Here is a 24,103-nt window from a genome sequence, read left to right as displayed (position 1 = left end):
ATTCTGCTTGGCCTCTATGATCTCCAGCACACAACCAGATCCTTACAGCACACGTTGCCCTACAATAGACTGCATGATGCTTCCATATATGTGTGCTAGATCAGGGCTTACAGCATGAAATCACATGCAGCTGGTCAAGACAATAAAGACAGGCATCTGTCCAAAGTTCATGTCCATCCACTGGGAATCAAAGCATTTGTCTTTAATTATCATTTTTCATTGACAACTTGGACAAAAGCGTGAGGTGTGCTGACACAGCCTGGAGGTGTGTGTGTGTGTGTGTGTGTGTGTGTGTGTGTGTGTGTGTGTGTGTGTGTGTGTGTGTGTGTGTGTGAGAGAGTTGGTGGAGGAAATTCTGCCGAGACCAGCTGAAAACACGTGGCTCCTCTCACCCCAGAGCCATGTCGACTTACAGGGTGCATGTCAGTCATCTGTGATTGCAGAGCAGAGCAAACGGGATGGGACAGCATGAGGATTATAAGGCAGCCTGGTGTTTCCACTGGGGTCTCCCCTGCTGGGTTACATGGTCCCAGCTCCCTTTGTCTGCTGTTAACCCGTTAAATCCCGCGGAAGAGCCCATTCACAAATGTGTCACACACCCCGGGGGTGCATTTTGTGCGGAATAATGATCTTAAAGGGGTTATACGGCATTGTCACTGATTCCAACTTACCCGTTAACCCCCCCACAGCACACATGCATACTTCCATTTGTTTCCTGGCGTGTTTGTGGTTTTAATTATTGTCAACTCTTAAGCTCTTAACACCACCTTCAAACAACATTCCTTAAGAGGATGTTCCACTGTAGTCAATCATCAGCAACAGTTACTGGTGAAACACAGCCGCTCTCTACAAACGCACTTAAAAGGGATTTTGACCACTGGATTTTCTGAGCACCCTTTAAACTCGTTCTTTTCTATTCGAAACTAGAGTGCAATATTTTAACAATACAGACACAGCAGCCCTCCCCTGCCGTTGTGCCGAGCATACTTTGCAGCTAACTGTGTTTGCGTTATATGTTGCGGGTTCACTGAGAGAAAGTGTAATTACACTGCAGTAATGCCCTCCATGATTAATGATGTGGGCCTCTGAAACCAAACCATCAGGCCAATGGCAAATTACCACTATAAAAATAAACCATGATGTGAACAGGTCAGCCAGGCCGGAGCACAAAATGTCTCTTAGTGTGTATTTATATATAGGGTATGAGTGAATAGGGAACGAGCTCTAGTAACCCAATTAGTGTTGGTCCAGTGTCAGAGCCCAGCTCTAGCAATGCTCCGCGGCTCTGCAGTCACACAGAAAAATGTATTTTCTTGAACTTTTTGAATTTAGATGAGACATTTTTGAGAGGCAGAGATGAGCTCGCACGTATGCAATTAGAGGGAGAAAAAAACAGCTGGAACATCACTTCTTGTTGAATGAAGTGCTTAGCTGGACCGATCGGGTCGAGAGCTTGAAAAAGAAAAAAAGGGAGAGAAAGAAACAACCATTTCTTTTTAATTGCTGTCGACGCTGTCACATCATCGCTGCTCCGCTAGGGCACGTCTTCCAAATGAATATGGAATATACAACCGGATGACCTAATCCTTATGGCGCAAACCCCTTTCCAGAAATAACCCAACTTTGGCTAAATCTCAAGAGCACATGCACCTATACTCCCAAAGGCTCTCTGTAGTCAAGTTCACATTTCTTGTCTAACACTGACTACGCTGCTCAGCACATAAACACATCTGATTAGTCCTCCACAGCCTCCTCCACTACCCAACAACTCCTCCCTTCCCACTTCTCAGATGGAGAGCACTTGACTCTTGCCTAAATTGAACTCTTATGCACTCTACTTTTTTGTAGTTTAACTGAAATGGAGTATTTCATTGAGAGCAAAGCACTTGGACTAACACCAACCAAGGATTCTTGTGGTTATCAGTTGACATTTGGAAATGACTGAACTGGTGTCATAAATACAACAATATGGCAAATATTTACCCATGTGCAAAGACACTTGTCAAATTAATTTTCTATATCTATTGAAGTCCCTGCCACAAGTAAAACCACTACCAATAAAAACTGTGGGAGAAAGAAAAAAATCATCCTGCTGGTAATCACAAAGCCTAAGGACACCATCTTTTTGCGTTTTGCTCCTTTGCCGAAAGCTGCAATCGGATCACGGAAGTGAATCCTTGAGCGGTGAATAAAGAGCTACCTGTCCGGACATCATGCTACACCCATCATTATCTCAGCTGTGGCAGTGATTTTTGTTTTCGATGATTCATTCGTGAGGTCTGAAATGGAGTTTCACACCTGTCAGCACATCCTTAAGTGGCTTCTGTATAAATTCCAGCATCCACACATTAAATTAAATGAACAAAACACAACCTTTCAGTGCAGATAATCCATCTAAGTTTATTGCACATTCAAACACATAATTAATGAGCCATTAAGTGCACAGACGTGGGCCTTTTTTTTCTTTTTAAGAGTATTAAATTGAAGTGTGCATGCATCTTAGCATCAATCAGATGGAAGGCTGACAAACAGCCCCATTCTTTTTTAATAACAATAAATCAAAGCCTGCACATGGCTGTCTCTCTGAGACAGAGATGATCAAAAGCAGAGGGTGAGATGGCCAAACATCATGTCTAATGTCTCAACAAACTGAGGATCAACTGTTCCCAATTAGGATTACAAAGACATATGAAAAAAAAAAAACTGAACCCATCCACCCTGCTCTCCTTTGCACACATACAAAGAAAAATAACAATATACAAAGCATGTTTGTTGTGTTTAAAAGCTCTAAATTTAAACACTGAATCAGTTTCTGCGGGTCTCAGTTTGTCCCTTTTTTCCACTGCTAAACAAGATGTGAGTCAAATGCTCGCAATCGTACAAAGCTCCGTGCACCGTGCTCTGTGTTAGTTTTAATTTCTCATTTCTTTCACTGCCGTTTAATCCAGTCACATCAGCTCCCCGAGCAGGTGAAGTCAGCCAAAGACTTTCCCACGGTCTGAGAGCAAATCCAACGCCCCGAGCCCTTCCTGAGGGCCGGCCATCTGTTCATTCTGTTTGGAGTGTTTTAAGGGGTAAAGCGTCAGCTGCATGACCAAATTCAACGTTCCAACACAGCCCGCCTTCGTAAAGAAAAGCCCAAAGCATCCATTCAACTCGGCACACACGCACACGTGCACACGAGCACACAGACACGCACACACAGCTTGTGCCCAAACACAAACAAATCAACAAATAAACAGACAGATGTGACTCCTCACATTTGACTGGTTTGCAATCCAAAACCGTCACACACACGTTGTGCTAAAGTAACAAATATGCACATTTCACTAGAGCTGATTTGAATTTGAAATCACTGCCAAAAAAAAAAAAGAAAGGAAAAAAAAAGAAAGAAATGAAAACGTCTTTCCTGCGGAAGAAATTTAAAAAAGGTTATTTTGTTTCCATTTTTCTGCTGCTTTGGGAGAATCCTCATTAAGATATCGGACCATATAAACCTTGACCTTTGCTCCCTCTGAGGATAAATCATTTGTGCCACGAACTTGTACAAAACCACATCATTTCACCACCAAAGCCGCTAAAAACACACATCGGGCGCATTTGTGAAAATCACTGCAGCTCGCGGGAAAAAAGCAAACACCTTACTTTGAATTAGGATTTCAATCATGTGACGCATTTCTTTCTTTTCCAAGCACATGCTGCCACCCCCATCCCAAAGGCCCCCCCCACACACTCTTTTTGCACCCCTCAAACAGACGTGCTATCATTTTATTTCCACACTGAAAGAGCGACTCTGCCGCTGGTGGATGTGGTCCTCGCCCCGGCCTGACGCATTTTTAAAATGCGTGACATTGCCTCTGTGGGAGCATGAGAACGGAGCTTCCTCAATTGTAGGGTCCCCATACCCGGCCTGTAACCATGGAAGCAGATGCCTGCCCTCCCGGCCCTCCTTACCTCCTGTCGATCGCGAGCTGTGAGCTGCTTCGGCAGTGAAAAGAGGCTGTGCCTGCCTTTCTCCTCGCTCTGACCGAACTTGCCCCACTCCTCAAAAGGAGCCATTGAACAGGTCACTGGTCTAGACTTGTTTGCACGGTCCAGAGAGCAGCCTTGATGTAACCCTTGCTCTCCCCTCTCTCTCTTTCTCTCTCTGTTTGCCACACCAGCCGCCCAGCGACTGCAGACTGTGGAGGGGCGGCAGGGAGAGGTGGGTGGGTGGGGGGGGACACTGGAGACGTGGATTTGAAAAGGAGCCTGTCCGATTTTGCCATTGTGCCTTTTCATTCATCGATCGAATGAATATCGAACCTTCTGTCCCCGCGTGTGTGAAACAGATAGCTTAGCCAGCATTTTTTTCCCCTCTCTTCTCAGGTTTGTGTTGTGGGCCCAGAGCTGTGATTCCTTTTCTTAATACTTGTAAGAATATCTATCTATCTTTTTTTTTTTTTTTTTGCAAAGAAAATGTCATCTTTAACAGTTGTTGCCAAGTTTATTCCTGATGTGGTCTGGTATTTTGCTAAAGTGATGAATGCAGAAAAGAGCTGAGTTGCTTTCTTCACCCCTCACTGATCACTGGATGATCCAACATGCTTGATTTCTATAGTATTCTCTAGTATTATATTTATATTAGCGTGCTATGATTACAAATGAATTTTTAGTTATTAATTAATTAAACTTCTGCAAAAAAAACCTGTCTAAAAATAAAAAAAACAAAAAGGAAAATTGGTTGAATCGAAAAAATCTGCAACTAAAATTTATAAATAGACATAAAGCACTTAAATATTAATTGTTTAATGCAATTGCAACATTTGTAAAACAAATGTAAACTATTTACATGAATGACTCCAGTCATATGTAAAGGAACAAAACAACTATACAAAATAGAAAATTGAAAAAATATGAACTGCTCAGTTATATTCTGAGGAATTAGCTGTACGTACAAAATAAATAAATTAAGTAACACATACATTACTGCATTACTTGGCTCATTATTAGACCCAATGACAATATGATTTCAAGTCAAAACCACTCGACCTGTCAAGTCCTGGTAATTAATTAAATACAATCATTATGTGAAGGCAGCTAAAACGATGTGCTTTTATTAACGTCAAGTGTGTGTGTGTGTGTGTGTGTGTGTGTGTGTGTGTGTGTGTGTGTGTGTGTGTGTGTGTGTGTGTGTGTGTGTGTGTGTGTGTGTGCGTGTGTTTACATATTGAACTGCTGCAGTAAATGGTTATGGATGAGCATATGTGCACTTGACTGGGCCAAAGAGAGAAGGCAGTGAGAGGCTTGATGACAGTAAAAGGTGGCACGATCAATGTCAACATATCAGCATTGTACAGTCATATAAGGTGATTGTTGTGATTCATAAAGAAAAACTCATTTTGTTATTTCACATATGGATTTATGGTTTTATTTGATTATTTTTTATTTTGAAAGTAGAAAAGTAATTGTTAGATTTTTTTTATCTCATGTACTTATTTTACAATAATTTATTTTTGATTTAACATTATTAATAAGTGGTTTGAATTTATTTAATTGTGTTAACATCTTTTTTTTAAATATTTTAAATGTTTAAAAACAATACTTAAAAACAGTTAATGCTAAAAGAATTTTTCTAACTGCATTTAATTGGATAAAACATGTTACAAAAATTAAGTGCAGAAATGTACCACTTCGCATTGAATTTAAAAAGCAAAAGGTTCAGAGAGGAGCAGTTATAGACTACACGCTCCATGTGACAAGTTGCTATGTAGGGGCCAATCAAAGGGGGCGATGGGGGGAACAAAACAGGGCAGAAAATGAGCAAATTCAAAGGCAGGGGAAGCAAAGCAAAAGAAGCAGTGAAGTAAGGACGCAAAGGCATTGTGTTCGCACAACAATTGAGGCTGATCCCACAGCGACTACCGGGCCTTCCTCCGAAAATACCGCTGCTGCCAGAGCCCACATCCTAACAGCACAGAACCAGAGCAGCTGGAGGTCTCGCCCTGCTTGAAGAAAAATCTGCTTTCATGTGAAATTAAATGTTATAATTAAACAGACAAAAAAAAAAGCAGTTTGCCAGCTGATTGCAAACAGTGCATCTCCTCTGTAGTCTGGGTTTCTATGATTAAAACTCAGTTCCAGTTTATGTTGTGACAAAAAATTAAACTAACAAGAATAACTCTTAAAATGTTGATTGAAACAAATAATAGCTGCTAACTGCGTGATAAACATCTCACTACAGATACAATGTTATAATTTCAAAATTATTAAATTGCTTTAAAAAAATTATAATTTATTTTCAATCTTATTTAGGAAACATTTTAAAAAATTACAAAAGAGTAAAATATGCAACATAAATTCATTTTCATTTAATTGTTTTTTACATTAAACATAATCTGAAAGGGAAGATAAACTAGATAAATAACATGAGACAAGGCCTGAAAATAAAAAGGACATTATTCATCCTGGATATGAAACAAAAAAAAAGGCTGCATGTAAAAAACAGAGCTGACTGATGTTAGCAGGAACAATGGCAGAGATGGGACCATGGGGTGGAGGGGAGGGGATTCTTCACTGAACCTTTATACGACACAGTGACGGGGACAAGTCGGCCAAATCTGCCACAAAGACAAGCTCAACATTCCCGTCTCATGTTACGCACTCACACGATCCAATCTTTAAAAAGACACAACAGAATTATGAAACAATGTGAAAATAAATACGTCAGGGAAGCCTTTTATATATTTTTCCTTCAAGTTAAAATATTTTTTGAATTCTTTAAATCAATTATTTCTGGAATGTGTGTCAAAATACCCCATGATGAAATAAAAACAGAAAAACATCTTTTATTCCTTTTGATCAAGTGTGTGTGTGTGTGTGTGTGTGTGTGTGTGTGTGTGTGTGTGTGTGTGTGTGTGTGTGTGTGTGTGTGTGTGTGTGTGTGTGTGTGTGTCTTCTCTATCATCTGAAACTATCCTCTCCTCTCTAATGGATCCAAAAGCAAATAATTTTTCCACTGTTCATATAGAACAACTGGCAGTAAATGAGACAATAAATAAATGCGTTTGATTTCTCTGCACCACACATTTACCAGCACACACTCAACCAAACAGCAGCTTTGGCAGATGTTTCCTGGAACACACAGGTAAACCAGCAACCCACCATCACCATCGTCCTGCCTGGAATCGGTGGCAGCTGAATGCCAGAGTGCTGCTCCACCACGTCTGCTCTCACAGCTCATGATGAGGCAGCAGAGCTAACCAAACAACCAAAACCCCCTCGATCGCTGAGTGACCCTGTCAGATATTCCTGTAAGAGATTGTGACTGCAGCTTACATATCTAAAAAAAACTACCATTCACTTTAATGTCAGCTGTGCACAGGAGAACAGAAGCAATGAGGATTACCACTGTCATAAATTAAAGGTGGACTGAGGGAAATATCATATTATCTTGTGTGCTAGCTAATGCTATTCTTTTAGGGTTGTCAAGGTTGACCAATTCCTAGGCACTAAAATATCAGGTGATGGCAAAAACTTTAATAATTAACTTACAGAGAAACAAACAATAACACAAAGATTACACTGGATTCTATATAAACTGTAATAATATAACTTTAGAGAACAGTTACCACCTCAAATCTAGATTCTATCCAAAAGAAAGTGCAAACTCTGAACCGACTTCAGATGTGTTGTCCCTTCTCAGGGCCACAAAGTCTCCCTCCCTCAGGTCAAGCCCATAGGCTGTTACACAAAGCAGAGGGCATCATAATCTCCTCACCCCCCAGCAGTCAGTCCTGCTCAAAACCTACAACACTAAGCAGATCCACAACATTTTCACTCTGTCATCTATCTCACATTGTTTCACTACATTTTCACTGTGGGAGGGAAAAACAAACAAACTCACATTTCTTTTGTTTTTTAATGAATCAATCACTTTATTAATTGGGTGATTAAGTTAAAAATGTGCAGCAATTCGCTGGGCATGTCTGTAGGTCCCAGCTATGATCATCGTATATGAAAGGCAGCTGCTGCATTTGTCACAGAGAGGCTGGGTCTAACCTCCACTGTCACCAAAGTCAAACACTAAGCTTTCCAAGGTGCTTTAGAAGGTGGACTGGAACAAAGGGCCCCTCACCACAACCACTACCCAAAGCACTATTTAATTAGGTGTGCAGCAACAAATCCTCCCTATTCAGTGGCTGGACACTTGTGGTATTGGAGTGTAGTGTATCGGTGGTGAAAGCCCCATAACACTAGAGGAGTGTCCCCTCCCTCACAAAGACACACACTAACTCACTAATGCCTGTGTGTTAACAAGCCCATCGTCTGCTCCTCTAACTCTTTGTCTCTGAATGGGTGCTAATGGAGAGACAAAACAGCACACACACTGAGGCCCTCCTTCAACACATTGCTCTTTTAACAGACAGAGGCTGGACCTTGGTGTTAAAGCGGACATGCCATGCTTCAGCAGGCAAAATATTTAACTCTGCCTAAATTTAACCATAAACTCGGAAAACAGAACAAAACGGCCACCAGGGAGAAAGCGAAGATAATCTAGCAGATGAAATGCACAGCAGCAGAACAAATACTTTCATGAAGGAAATTTAATAGCAAAAAAAGTTTAATTTCAGGTTAAATATTAAGCACAAAATTTTTTTTAATAAATGTTATTAATTTATCTTAAAATAGGTGCTGAATACTTGTGAAAAAATCGTTTAATATCCTAATAAAACCGAGTAAGAACAATGAATCGGTTCTTTCTACTTTATCTACTTGATTTTATTTTTTTAAATGTCTATGTTATTGAAATAAGCCTAATTGCAGTTATCATATTTTAAAAACATTATTTAAAAAAAGAGAGAGACGATGCATTACTAAATGAATTAAAACTCTACAGCCACGCTTTCAGGGACTGTCTAGTTGGATAAAAGACAAAGTAACTCAGACCAGGGTTGAATATGGGTGGTGGGCTCTAATTCTTGAGCACAAAACCAGCATATCCACCGAGACAAATCTTGTTTGATGGATTCCTGCTGCTAGATCCAACTGCAATAGTTCGGTCTGGGAGGCCCATTGTACCAGACGTGCCCGGGAAGGAAACACACTCAAAATTTATTAGAAACGGGACTCCTCACATACAATATTAATTCACAGACAGCGTAGAAAAAGCATATTACCTTAATCCAACCGATGCCTGTGCATTTTCTCAGGGTTACAGTATTACATAACACAAAACCACAAAAACCTTAAAGCTAAAATTTTCTTTTCTTTTTTTAATGTGAAATATTTTATATTTCACATGGAAAATTATATTTGTGTTTTAACTGCAGCAACTCTAACTCTGCATTTATGTAAACAGACATCTATTTGTCCTGTTTAATTGTAAGATGTAGGGAAATATTGTAATAAAATATTTTAAGCATCTTTCATTGGCCCAAAACTAAATGGAAGCATAAAGGCAAACTTCCTTAATAATGCTAAAGGAGGCCCATCATCATGACATCCGTTTTGCTGGGAAAAAGAGGGTGAGTGAGGATTTAATAAAAAAGAAAAAAAAAGGATTTGCGAGAAAGGAAGAAAAAAAAAGACGAGCGTATTGCGACACTAACGTCTCCCTGGGATCTGGCGTGGCTGTCTGTATATGTGCAACACAGAGACAGTGACAGAGAATGAGACAGCGTTCTGTCTTCCTAAGTGCTCGAGTGTAACTAATTGTATGAGTACAATTATGAGCATCTGCTTTTTCATCTTTGGTGGAAGCGCGCGTGTGTGGACGAACACGTGTGCGTCGCAGCTGAAAATGTGCTCGGCTCTGCGGTCTTAGAGCAGAGGCTGGGCAGTGCCTTTAAGGCAGCGCTGGGTCAGTCCAAACACACTGGCAGCTATTCATGGCCCAATCAAATTGATGTGAGATTCTGTCCCTCATCTGCCCCTTATTTCCATATGAATGCAGAATATGCTAAAGCAAAAAAAAAGAAAAGAAAAGAGAAATCTACAAGATCCTTGTCCCATGGAGCCACTGCAGGGAAAACAGATTTGCAGGGAGAACTCTACATGCTCCTTTACTGCAGATAACAGGAATCGTGGCATCATAAGCACTTTTAGACAGAACAATAAAAAAGAAAAAACTCCTTTCACACACGCATAAATGCTCTCCTCACACACATTTCAACAAAGCCAAGGTCAATGCTGCAGTCTGTCCTAGCAGCTTATGAATCGAAAACACACACATATTCAGAGATGGTCTATCGTGAATGGACACAAACACGTACACAGGCATAAGAACAGATCCACGGAGGCTCCATCCCAGCCCCTCTGTGTTAAAGGCTTCAGCCAGACAAAGGGTTTGTCGTCAAAGACAAACAGCGGGAAGCATGGAAACGGCAATGAACGTGATGTGGAGACGGATGCCTCGGCGCGAAGCCACGTTTGACAAACGGCAGTGGCTTAAAAAGAAAAAGAGGAAAAAATGTGCAGATGTGCATACCCTGGATGTCCCGTGTTCCCTCTCTGCTACCTGGCAGGCACAGGTAAAGGCAGCTGTGTGAAGAGAACGCCATCACGTGTTTGTACGTATGTTTCAGACAGACGTCGGTCTCCTAACACACACCAGACAATGTCACACACTCCTATTGTTCCACTCCACCGCTTGGCCCGAGACAAACCCCAGTCCTGTCTAGCTGTTTAAAGGTGGGCTCAAGCTCAAAGCGAGGAGGCCATCTATTACCAGGAGGGATGAGGGGAGGGGAGTCAGAGACCCCCAAATAGAAGGTGGGGTGGGGTGTGTGTGTGTGTGGGAGTGGGGGTGTCTCAGTTGGCAAGGTTCTTAACTGCAGATGAGCACAGGAGCTCAAAACCTGCCACCTCATTCTGACGAGCAGACGATGGAGTGCCGCATGCAGCAGTCGGTCTGAAAAAGCTGTTTTTGCCTGAAAAAATCCAAAAATATAGAAAATCTGAACTTTCTCTGGGAGTTGGCTGCTGAGTCAGGGAATGAAGATGAAGCGAACAGACTAAACCAGAAATTTAACATCATCAGAATAAATGTCACAAAGCCTTTCAGACACATTTCTTGAGGTAAAATGCCTAATAGTGCAGAAAATTAAAGTAATCCTCACAACATTTAGGGCAATTTAGAAGATATTACTGGGTTTGTCCAGGCTCAGAAATGGGCCTTTGGGGCGCGAGTACAAATATACTAACAAACATATATGACTGGGGCAATGAGCTGTGTTGGCTCACTTATTTATAAGGCAATGCATTTCCTGTTATTTCTGGATATATAAAACAAAAATATATTTGTTAAGTAAATAAAAATACGCACACAAAAAAATACTAGTACTTTAACTCTGGTTTTCCTTTGCAGGAAGGCCGTGGTTTTTCTTTTTTGTTTTTCTAAAACAAAAATACAACCATTTATATGACAGAATAATAAACACCTAACATGTGCAGTATATTTGGCTTTATTCTTTAATTTAACTACAATTCCAATTGAAAAGATTTGATTTTATCTTTATGTTGTCATTTTTTATTTCAAGCATTAATGCAGCAAAAGTGCTATTTTTAAAGAAGATGTTTCTGTCTAATCATATTTTTGTAAGTTTAGGGAAAATATTTACGTAAATGTGAAAGAAAAGAAGGTTTGCCCATGCTGCTGTTTTGGAGTTGGCTCATTGTTCTGGCAATGTGAAAACGCTCAGCTGTATGATGTTTCAAGCGAACATGGCAAGGTTTAGAAAACAGGCTTTGTTTATGCGTGACATTACAGCAGTGATTTCTTTTCCATGCACACATCAGTCCGGTCTGGTTACCATCAGCCCAGCATCAGCCACCTGTGCTCAGGCTCTCCTGTATTTACGTTGTGATAATCACAAAGCGGGATCTCGACCAGATTGTGTGTTTTATCTACAAAGAGTGCCTCCTCGCTCTGGGTCGCAAAGCGTCACAGGACACTCGAACAGATTAAAAACACGGACTGTTGGTACAAGATTTCGAATCATCGTGTCAAAGCAGAATCAGAGGAAAAAGCAGAAACCAGAGTTTTTGGAGCAGGCAGGAACTTTCTGGCAGCGTCCCACAGGGCTGTTCTGCTCTCGACTAAGTCATAGTGTGCGACTCTCTCCAGCAGCTCTGCCAGCTACACAAACAGTGAGAGAGAGCATGACATCACCCCTCTATCATCCACAAGACACACTCAAGGCTCACAGTTCAGCAGGTTCAAATGCTCGATGCAGATGGAAGCAAAGAGGTCCTTCATATTATAGCCTGCCTTTTTAAAAGTCACCCTCTGCCTCCCCACTGTAAGGTCTGGCCTGCTTGATGGGTCCATTATACTTGCCAGTAACAGTAACATTGCTGCTGCAGCGCCGTACCATTTATACCAGCTCTGAGGGCACGAGTACTCACTGCAGTGTTCACCTGAACGATAAGCGTTTCCACTCAGACAAAGCTCCACATTATAGGAAGAGAAGAAGTCAAAGCCTCATCGTTTCAAACTGTGGCATCATCATCTGCCTCTGTATGGTCTGTGAATCTCTGAGCTTCATTAAACCAGCAGCAAAAACTGACACAACCGTACACTCGTGTGTTCACTCTGGTGGTGTTGGCAGGTTAAGAGGTTCACGGCTGAAACGACAACAAAGTGTGGCTTGCGACGGCAAGGGTGATGTCACTTTTGGCATGCTGCACCATTCCCAAGGGTGAGAACGGCAGGTACAGCGGACCCTAACACACAATGGAAGTCATTAGAAAGGGGCTACGTTACACTTTAGTTTGAAGCGATTCCTGTGCCCGTCTCTGCTTTCCCCTGCTAAAAGTCACTAAACTGTTGACGCACACCAGTTTGATCGTTTTAAATCAACGCTGGCAGTGCATCTAAAGGGAATCTCTCTGGGCCATAAGATTCAGCAAGTACTTGGAAGGTGTTACCTACTCTGTGGGCCCACTGCAGCAAGCACGAGCAACCTCAGCACCAATAAACACAGACACAAATCTTCCTTCCCCCCTGGGCAGCTCAGGCTAGAGCCATCAATTCCCACACGTGGTCACCACGTCTCCATTCAAACACATTTCATTAGACTCGCATCGCACTCTGCAGCAGGTAGCATGTGGCAATGATTTCAGACTTTGTCTGCTTTTAATAAACTGACCCCGAATGATGACTCGAACCAGTGTAGTGTTTGTTTTTGTAATGGTTGACTCTTAAAACGGGCTGCCATTATCACAATGTAAAACTGTCATGACCCTACAGTACATTTTTGTAATTTACCTGTAACATGTAAAACATCAGCTTCTCACAAGGAAAGTACGAGCTCGTCTAAGAAGATGGAAGAAGATTAAAAAAAAGAAAAACAAAGTAGTCCACCGTGTGGCCCACAATCTATTCATTGCTCCTGTTTAATGTCTTTTGGATGCATAATCCTTTCAGTTTCAATTGCAAATTTAACAGTCCCCAAGGCCCAAGCACCAGACTGGTCAATACAAAACCAGACAACTAATTACCGAGCACACCGTGCTCTCCTATATCCCCTCCTCCTTTCTTCCTCCATTTTTCTCTCCCCAGTTTCTCTCCCTCTCTGTCCAGCAGCTGTGGGGTTCATGTACACAAGAGCAGCAGTCAGGCAGTATTAGGTTTCCACTTCCCAGATCTCCCTTAAAAGCCTGTCCCATAATGGTCCTTCAGCCACACAAACACGCATAAGGTTTCAAAAAACAAAAAAAAGGAGAAGAAGCGCAATAAGTGAATATGGAGACATTTAGTTGAGCTTTTTGGCAAAAAGATTTCTGCTTTTCTTTTCTAGCTTTTCCCTCCATCAATTTTCTTCAGTGATTTTTCAGTGAAATCTTTTAAAATTTGTTAACGACAGGTTAATTGCTTTGATCACACTGTTTCCTTATGGTTGAACACCCCAATAGTAAATTAAATGTTTAGTGAGAAACAAAGACATAAATGTTCATAATGTCCAGCAGTTAAGCAGTAGCTTTAACAGCGTGTAATTACCACGTAATTGACACTCTGTTTTCAAGCAATAAATTAGAGTGGAACGTGACAAGCTGCTTAGCTCATAAAAAATACTAAAAGCTGACCTACGTCTCAGCTCTAAAGTGGTTAGCAAATATGGGAGTGTCTAAATAAATTAGTGATGTTAAAAAATCCTTTGGTGGTTATTTTAATGATAAATTATTTAAGTAAATTATTAATTCAAGCTAAATATACTGTATAGCCCAAATCTCTGAACAGCAGATTAGACAACAACTATACAAAGTCATACTAGAAAGGTAAAACCTAATGTTGTACTATATCCAAAGAAAACACAATTACAAAAACCTAGATGATAATTTGACACAATGAAACTGAAACACAATTTTGTTATTCTATATAAAAAAAGATAACTGATGCCAATTTTTATTAGAGGTGTAGCATGATTATAGATTGGCTCGCCTTAGAACACACGTGTATGGTGCAGAAACACTCAGCTGACCATATGACATACGGTGCTTGTGCTGTTTTTAGTGCAGATGAGAAAGAAGTTATCCTCTGCTTCCCATGAGTAAATATCCCGACTGTGACAATGATAACACGGTCATGATAGCACTCTCAGCGCTAACCCAGCCTCATGTTGTGCTGTGTTGTGACTGCTGTCCTTTGCTTTACGGCCTTCCTCTTTAAACAGACCCACTCTCAAGGCTTTGATCATGACCCGAACGCACACCAGCAGCTCAGCGCTGCCCCTAATTTGCTGATGGGTTTAAAAAGTCCCTCAGTTAAGATCACTTCCCTTAGATAATGGGAAGAGCTGCCCCCCCTGTGACCTAAGCGGAGTGTCCTTTGTCTCACTCCTAATGTTTGCCTTAGCCCATTGTGTCTGCATTATCCAACACCTCCACCCCTCCTTGTACCACAGCTTTGACGCGACAACCCTGCTGCACCACAAAGAGGAAACGCTAAATGTATGGAAACCATTTCCCAGGGAGCCCCCTGAGCTCTATATGGACTCCCCTCCCCCAACAACCCCCCCACAGCACTTATATGCGTGCCCGCCATAGAGAGCGCGGTGGTTAAAGAAGCCAAGCTGTTTAAAATAGTGCAGAGTCGAGGGGCTGGAAACACTAGACCTGACATATGCGCACACGCACATAAACACACGCAGACACACGTACGATGCCACAAAGAAGTCCCGCGACCCTTTGTCTGCACAGAAGAACGAACTCCTGTTGGCTCAAAGACAAGCAGACAAATTGCCAATGATCCTTTGACCCAGGAAATGGGCAACTGTCCAGAATAAAATTGCTGAAACACTAAATAAGATAATAAATATGTAAATTGGATTAGTGAAAGTACAAAGATGAGCACTTTTTCAAATAAGGTGTTCAAATAGCAAAACTGCAGAAGCAGTCTGGTGTGAGCACCTCACAGTAAGCACTGGGATGCTGTTTAATCAGCGTCCTAGACGCGGTCACTCCAACAACCGCCTTCTGGTATACAGTAGAAACACAATGTTTGACTTGTGCTCTTTTATTTCCCTCCTTACATTTGTGCAGCAAAGGACAGAAAATATCAAATGGGCAAAAACAAATGAAGAAAAAAAAACATCGTATCAATAACTAAAACCTTTTAATGGCAGGTATAAAGTGAGCTGGAGGTGAAAGGAATGTAAAATAATCTTGCATCTTTATATCCGTCTTTCTTTTGTTCTTCCTTTCTGCTAAGTAGCACAAAGGACAGCTGGGTAAGAAATGGATCACTGGTAAAGAGACACAGCCTCCATCACAGACATGACATCACCCCCTTTATAAACAACCCTTTGGGGGCCATTTGTGCCAGAATCCAATGCTGCATGTGTGCTCATGTGTATGTGTGTATCTACTCTTGCTTTGCTTTTTAGATAATATTTTTTTCACATCACTTTAAGTTCAAAGACCGACATGTTGTTCTACTTTTCTTCTTCGTGTGGTAATAATAGGTTGAACTGAAAACTGTAACCATGGGGATTAATTTATCACAGCGAACAATCCCAAACACTAAACATCTGTGTTATTTTCCATTGGCAATGCTCAAGACTTCGCTCAGGTCATTAATAATTCAATAATGAGTGACTTATGACGCATATCATCTGTCATCATTATTGTAGTGTTGAATGACACTTAGCATCCTCCTGCACTTCGTGCTATTTGTCAAAGTAAGTCATGCTAATCGCCCATAAAGTCATGACTTTCTTTTACCATATAAGTAAAGAGTAAACAACCCCTATGACTTTCCTCAAATACTAAAAAAATATCCAATGACAAATTATTGCACTTAAAAATGAAATCTCTGTCCTAAGAATACGTCCTAACATGTGAACTAACAGTTTAATGGTGCATCATCCTCGTGGAGGGCTACATGTGCATTGTGTACTAAAGGAGAGGGAGTGTCAACTCTGTAAAACAAACAGACTTGTCAAACTGGCATGCATAAATAAGTAAACCTGCATCTCAGAGTTTGGGCACATGCTAAAGGACGGGAGAGTTTTACTACATCCAGCAGGTGACCTTTTTAAGAAACATAATGTGATGTTTGTAACATTAGCCAATCAGAGAAGCAGATTCCCACCTTGGACAGAAACTATGGTGCTAATAGAATAGAACAGAATGCAATAGAATCCGTTCATTTATCATTGAATGGGTGTACTAACAGTTGCACGCTCAAAAGCTTCTGCTGGTGCATGAAAGAGTGTGCCAGTCATTTTAAAAGTTTGGCTTTAACGGTGGTTCCACCCCAGTTTGCAATTGTGCTCATATGGATGATCGTGTTTTTTGGACAGTGTTATTGGGATGAGGCACGAGCCACCAGCTCGATTAAGAAACTGAAGATGTCTTTCTGTGGAAGTCACTCACGATTGCACCAATCATATCAGTAAACACTGAGACGATTTGCTGGTAGTGTTTTGCCATCTTTACAGTCTGGCCAGTAGACCACATGGTCCTCTCTGCTGGGACTCACAGATGGAATATTTGGATCCCCGACCCAAAAAACTGGATCATGTATCAATAAAGGCATCCTAACCTGTTCTTTGCTTATTACGTGAGTAACAGTTAGATGGAAAGCTAAAGTAGAATGGTAAAATCTAGAGCAGGGCGATATGACCAAAAATATTTATCATGGTATACATTTGAAAATTTGCGATAACGATATAACTGACGATATAATTGACACTAGACAAAATACTTTACAACTCCACAACTTTATTAGTGCAAAAAAAAAAACCATCAATGTATTTTCACTTAAACAAGCAGCTGTTTTTTCTGTGCATTAAAGTTATATAAAAATTTAACAGTGCAAATGCAAATTCCTCGCTGATAGTTTAACCAAAAGGCATTTCCAGTGGAAATTGGCCGACATATCCTCAGCATAACCATGTATAATATCCACACAACTTAAAAAGAGGTTATACACACACAATACGGTAACATTATGTTGAAGCGCAGTACGTATCACTCCGCGAGGCTCCGCCTACGACAGCCGTAATGCTCCGACAATCCATCAAGCGGTGCGGCTTCATAGCTTAGCAAAGTCGCACTGAAACATTTGACAGATTTTCGAGCGCCGTGCACATAAAATCGTTTCGAGGTCAGTAAACACAACCAGAATTCATACATAAGGCACACGGGATTATAAGGGGCACTGTCGATTTTCAGAGAAATCAAAGGATTGATTTTAAGTGTGCCGTATTTTCCAAAAAACACGGTAATAACGACGGCCCGCTAGCATGCTCTACCAAAAATAGTGCTTTGTTGTGTATCTGACGGACGAAAGCTAAACCAGTTCCACACCAGTGAAGCTGCAGCATTTTTTACAAACCAGTTCTGGTTCATCCGTTTCATTCAACGATCCACTTTCGCTCTTATATTCTCCGTCGCCGCCATGCTTTTTCCGCCATGTGCGTATGAAAACAAAAGCACTGCGCATGTGCGTTTTACCCATATTCTATCGTGATATTTCATTTTCTTATCATTGCCCAACATTATACCGGTATTACCGTGAACGGTATGATATGGCCCAGCCCTAGTAAAATCTCTTTGAAACGCTGCAGTAGTTTGGAGCCATTTCATGCTCCTTTTTTTCTATGTTTGAAAAAGTTTTTTATTTAACTGCAAACTTTGGTCAAGACAGTTGACACAACCGAACAGGCTTCTCTCTCTCTCATTAACTTTCAGGGAGAGACAGCAATTACGAACAGAAGCTAGAAGGTCTTTGGTTCATTTTAACACTTGCAGGGAAGATTTTATTCCACTTAAAATAACAGAAAGTGTTGTTGTCAACTCAGTTAATATTAGTTCACTTCACCATGGAATGGATGGCAACCTGTCAAGGGTGTACCCCGCCACTCAGCCAGTGACAGCTGGAATAGGCCCCAACCCTCCTGTGCCCCTGAACTGGATAAGTGGTTAAGAAAATAAATGAATGGATGGATGTCAGCTCCACGCCCGATGTGTGTGTGTGTGTGTGTGTGTGTGTGTGTGTGTGTGTGTGTGTGTGTGTGTGTGTGTGTGTGTGTGTGTGTGAGAGAGAGAGAGAGAGTGTGAGAGACAAAAAAGGAAAATAGTATAACTACAAGAGACTCTCACTTTGAGCTGAAATGTGATAAATGCAATGATTTTTATGTTGTAATTACTTTTTAATTATTCCTGTTTTCACTTACTAATTTACTAGCAAATACAAATCCAGTAAGTTTTTATTCTTGGATATAAATTGTGACATATCAGATGATAAAGTTATAAAAGCAATAATTTTGAATTATTCAGAGTCTCAAAATGAAGAAAACTACTATTAAATGCTTGCATCAGGAAATTGCCTAAGCCCAGATATCAGTATCATAACAGAAACGCTGGATTGGGCCTATTTTTGCAGTCGAATCGAGGCCAGTGTCACTAAGGTCTGCATTCAATTTGTATCTTGCTTTTATTTTGAAAGTTCTGATCAGAAGTGCTGTTTTTGGGACTCCTTTGTTGCTCGCTGCTATTCTTCATCTGCCATACTGTCTCTGGTTTACAATAAACTCTAATTAATGATCCAAGGAGTCATAACCAATCATGCTTTTGTCTACATCACACAGAGAAGGGAATGTCATTTAATGACGCAAACTTTATGACTTTAAAGCAGATATGCCAAGTTAAGATTGTTCACAATACATGATCGTCACATTGCTCAGGCCTAAGAAGCACCTGTAAAGCTCCTCTCTTCTCGGCCTTCGGGGATACGAACTCCTGCTCTATGAACAGCTGCATTGTTGGAGGAGTTATTTTGATCATATTTCTTCCTGGAACAGCATGAATTAACTGTACGCCACACTGTGTGCCTACATTAGTCAGCAAAATTCAACTAGAAACTGTCTCCTAGTTAGCCATTCTCAAAAACAAACAAACAAAGCAATGACGACTAAAAACTTCTTACTGTCCACACTTGCAACAGCACGAGCCTCCCTGAATTCAGCCTGGTGATATCCAGGCTTTGTTACAACAATTCATGTGTCAGAGGTAAAAACTGGAGCAGCCTGCTTGGTAAACAGAGACAAACAGGGCTTCCACTCACTGGTTTTACATGCACTCTAGTAATTTGATCATAACCCGAGTAAGACAATACTCACATTATTGGGACTGTCATACAAACATCTTAACAAAATTATCTTACTTGCATTAAGGCCGTAATCGGAGTAAGCAAAACTCGATTTACAGAAGTAATCGATTTTTAGATGAGCCTGACCACGTATAGAGCATATAGCACAGTATGTATACAGCTGCCACACGAGTCATAGAGTGAAGCACATGCAAGGTGCTGTGTTTGGAAAGAGAAGGAGCCAGGTGAGCAGCAGTGAGCAATAAAACACGGTTTTCAGGCAACATCACATAGATGATTACCAGCACACAGGTTCGCACAGGTTGCATTATGATGAGGTACAAACATATTTATCTGAAACATAAGGGAGACGTGGCATAGCTGAGATGAAGTCAGTGGGAAAATGCACAACAGCAAACAGGGTGGAAGACGTGGGTGGAAGGGCTTGTTTAAAGCTTTTAAACCCTTATAAGTAAGTGTTTGATCTAAGGATTCAACGAATGCAGTTCTTAATGAAAGTTCATTTAGCTAAATGCCCTCTGACAATTCAAGGTGGATGCTGAGTGGAAAGACTTAAGTTTTAGAAAGATTTTAGTATTTCATATTTATTTCCTGTTTGTCTCTCATCTTATGGATTTTAACAAACAAACAACTTAGGAACGTCGCAGACAATTACCTTAAAACCCTTGAAAATCATAGTAAATAGTACAGTGTGGCACTAACAGGCTCTGAGAATGACTCAAACACTACTTGGCAGGAATACTCAAATGTAAATCATGCAACTTCTCTCCTGGTTGAGTGGCAGAAAAGGAAACCACCTCCTATTTCCTGAACCAGTCGGATCCCGCCTGCGTTCTGGGTTTCTGTTTTCATCCTGAATGACACCTCTGTCAGTCACATGACAGTGGAAGCCTAACAGCTAATAAATCACTGCTGCTAACTGAGCTTTTCCTTTTCACTGCCTGCGCACAAGAACCAGGCTAATTTATAACTAGAACAGGCTTGCAGGAGAGGCTAAAATTGGCCCGGGGAGGTCAGGGAGGTTATCTGACGACATGTCGTTACTTGGCTTAAAAAACAGCAGTGGAGATTGCCAGCAGACATACTACTGGAAAACATACACAAATGCATCCCAGAGAGGAGTAGAGAGGGTTTCCGATTAGACGATGAACTGCACCGTACCAACTGATTAATAGTCATAGAAGACAACTGCAGTCTTCTTCACTAGCACTGAATTCTGGGAGCTGAGAAACTCAAGTAAAGTTTTTTGTCATTTTTACAAATCAGATTTTTACTTTATTATTTAATAAGTGCATTTTATAATTTGTAAAAAAAGAAAAAAAGTAATTTTAATCCAAAAATTCTGCCATTACCTCCTAAAAAGGGTCAAAAAATATTTCTGAGCACAGCTGGAATTTTTACATTATTTTAATATTTGTTCAAGCTAACACTGGGAGAGAAAAGCAAAAGCTGCAAGTGTGTAAAGAGCCATTCACCAAGAAGAAACCGATCGACAGCATCATCCTCAGTGCTGAGCAGTCACTTTAAGTTTCTATTTACTCTCATATTACGCTGCTGAAGCTGGAAATCCAACTTTCTGACAGACTTTTTTTCCAAGAAGATGTGCAGTTCTGTGCTCCTTCACAACACTATGACCCACATAATCAAAATAAAGAACCAGACCCTGCAGCACAGCTCGTGTGCATGCATAAAGGAGCTATGGTAGCAGCTAGGCTTCATCCTGCATACTATAAATTCAACTGTGTTCAGAGAACGCCATAAATAAATTAAAAGAGGCACATCTGAGGCTTTTAAAACGTGGCTCTAAAAACTACCTTTCACAGGAGAAATAAGCCCATTACAGCCAGTCGAGACACTCAATTCCCATGTTACTGAGATGTCTAATGAACAAAGGGAACGAGGGAGGCACAGAGTGAGGCGGTCAGAGAAACGGGTTCTGATTTCCTCAAAGAGTGAGGTCAAAAACCCCAAACTGCCAGTGAACCATCAAGGTGAGACACATAAATCACGGCTCTAAAGTTCAGTAGCTTCCTAAAATGAGTTTCTTGCTCAACTCAGCTAATTTCTCAAGACTCTCACAAACCACAGCTTTCTCTGTGCAAATGAGTGAAAAGGCTTACTTTATTAAACTGACACTTTACATAGTTTGTCAGACCCTTAAAGAATATTTGCACATCAAAAAAAATTAAAGTAAAATAAAATGTGAATTTTAAATGATGCTAGTGATATATTTCATGTAACTGATGATTTACATTCAGGAAACAAGAAGCTTTTTTTTAACTGCACCAACATTTGTGAGTTTAAATGAGCTACAACATTACTTAAAATAAATAGGTAACAATATTCTTTCTAAATTACAATTCAGAGGATTTTTTAATTCAAACTAAATCTTAAGTCCTATCATATATTATTATCATCAACTAATTATTGAGCAATAACATATCTCAAATATATAAATAATGTTAATTATTATAAATGTTGGTCCAGTGCTTCTCACATATGTGAAATGTGAGGTCCCCCTAACATTTCACACAATGGAGTTATTCGGGGGGCTCGCAGTAAAGTATTACTTTCCCTGTAACCTGCATTATTTATTCCTTCAACAGCACTACAACAAAAAATCTGAATTCCTCAAGCGCTTCGTCAAAGGCCGATGAAATGTGGATCGAAGCTTAGCCCACCGTATCCACTGCAAACTTAGGAACTTCTCTTTCTCTCTCTCTATGATTTTGTATCAAAACATTTGCTCATTGTCTCATTTCTTTTCTCTTGTTCATCACTTCGTTCCTGTAAAAGCAGTGACGGTGTAAAATACACGAGACATGAACAGTTTTGTCGGTTGGTGAGGCTGACGGTGTCTCAAATACTGTGCGGTGTCTCACAACTGCACTCCACCCCATTTAAAAAACAAATTAAAAAATTCCAAACTCATAAAAAAGTGAAGCTACTGAGCAGCTGATAAATTGAATTAGCTAAAATAAATGGCCTCCACAGCAAGCCTCCTTGGAGTCGAGCACGGGTCCCTGGCTACAAACGGACACATGTTTCACAGAGGCGTAACTAAATGACTAGTAAAGTTTTCACTACCATTGTTCTGTCCGAGCCGTTCTCTTTGACCTCTTCAAAATCCCTTCCCCCAGTCAACTGCCCCCACCCCATCTCTCCACCTCGCCCCCCCTCCCACCAAATAAAATAAAAAAATGTTTTAAAAATCATTAAAAATCATTGGGACACAAATTCAAAGATCTAGCCTCTCCTGTCACCAAATTAATTTAAGACTGACAAGAAATATAAGGAAAATCAGGCTTATTTTGTTAATACTTGGGAACGGAGTTTAAAGTCCAACTAAAGAAGTTAAAGCAGGCAACAAATGAATCAATAGAGCCATGAAGAGTGCTCCTGAGATTTCAGGCAGATGGATTCTTCTTAGGGACAGAACTTGTCAAAAGTGCTAAGAGGAAAGCACTTACCACACAGATCCTGACGTCCGAGCCCAAGAACGAAAGCTTCCTATCTTGTCTGTCTCCAATCCACTTCCATTTTTCTGAGTTACTATATTGCAACTCCCACCCCACGGAGAGCCGGATAGCAGAGAGTGCGACAGAGAGAGGGAGAGAGTCAAACACACACACACACACACACTGGGGTGGGTCGGTGGGGGGGCTTAGTCCTGGTGTGGAGATGGAGGGGACCATTGCAGCTGTGCACTTCGTCAGTATCTCCTCAAATCCAATCCTCTGCTCCATGTGTGTCTGCAGCACCGCGGAAAAAGGCAACGGAAACAAAGTGATCCTCTTACACACAGCCCAGAGAGAGAGAGAGAGAGGGAGAGAGACGAACAAGGCGAGGAGCAAGAAAGAGTGCGAGAAACATACGCGGGGAAGGGTAGGGAAAGAAAACAAGTGAGCTCGTTTGAAGGCCGAGGAAGCTCGAGTATAAGCAGGTTCAAGTTTTCAGCGTTTTCTTTTACTTTGCCACAGAATGCCGGCCGAGTGGGAGGGAACAAGTGAGAGCTTCTAGGAAGGCAAGGAAATAGTGCATAATACCTTCCAGCTTCCTTCAACCCCCCCTTCTCCCTCCCTCCCTCCCTCTCTCCCTCCCTCTGTCGCTTTTCTCTCCCTCTCTATCAGTCTTTCTTTCAGTCTCTCAGTCCAGTAATAACCCTGTCTGTGGCAACCCCCCTCCACTGGGTGCAGGAATGCAAAGCAAGAGTTTCAAGAGGCCCAGTTAGACAACCTCAGAGTCACTGCACCTTGACCCGCAGGTCAGACGCAGGGCGTGTGTATATATATATATATATATATATATATATATACACATACGTGTGTGTGTGTGTGTGTGTGTGTGTGTGTGTGTGTGTGTGTGTGTGTGTGTGTGTGTGTGTGTGCATGCGTGTGCACACGTTAAGGGGTGTGGAGCTTTTAGTTGTGTCTGTGTGTACCTAAATCTGTGGGGCAGCTTTACCTCACAAGATCATATAACCATACCTGGACAGCCACTTGACAG

The 24,103-nt window shown here is 41.1% G+C and overlaps 1 long non-coding RNA gene across 1 annotated transcript in view; it reads right to left on the bottom strand.

Annotated features, from left to right (window-relative positions):
* LOC113030718 (uncharacterized) overlaps positions 1-23,644 on the bottom strand; it is a 44,381-nt gene extending 20,737 nt beyond the window's left edge. Inside the window, exon 1 of the long non-coding RNA XR_003273638.2 lies at positions 23,068-23,644. This is a non-coding gene — a long non-coding RNA (uncharacterized LOC113030718). The remainder of the gene's footprint in view (positions 1-23,067) is intronic.
* Between the last annotated feature and the right edge of the window lie 459 nt (positions 23,645-24,103).

This window comes from Astatotilapia calliptera, chromosome 10 (genome assembly GCF_964374335.1).
Source record: "Astatotilapia calliptera chromosome 10, fAstCal68.1, whole genome shotgun sequence".
Taxonomy (NCBI): Eukaryota; Metazoa; Chordata; class Actinopteri; order Cichliformes; family Cichlidae; genus Astatotilapia; species Astatotilapia calliptera.
The sequence above is the reverse complement of the archived record's forward strand: the minus strand, read 5'-3'. Positions and strand labels throughout refer to the sequence as shown.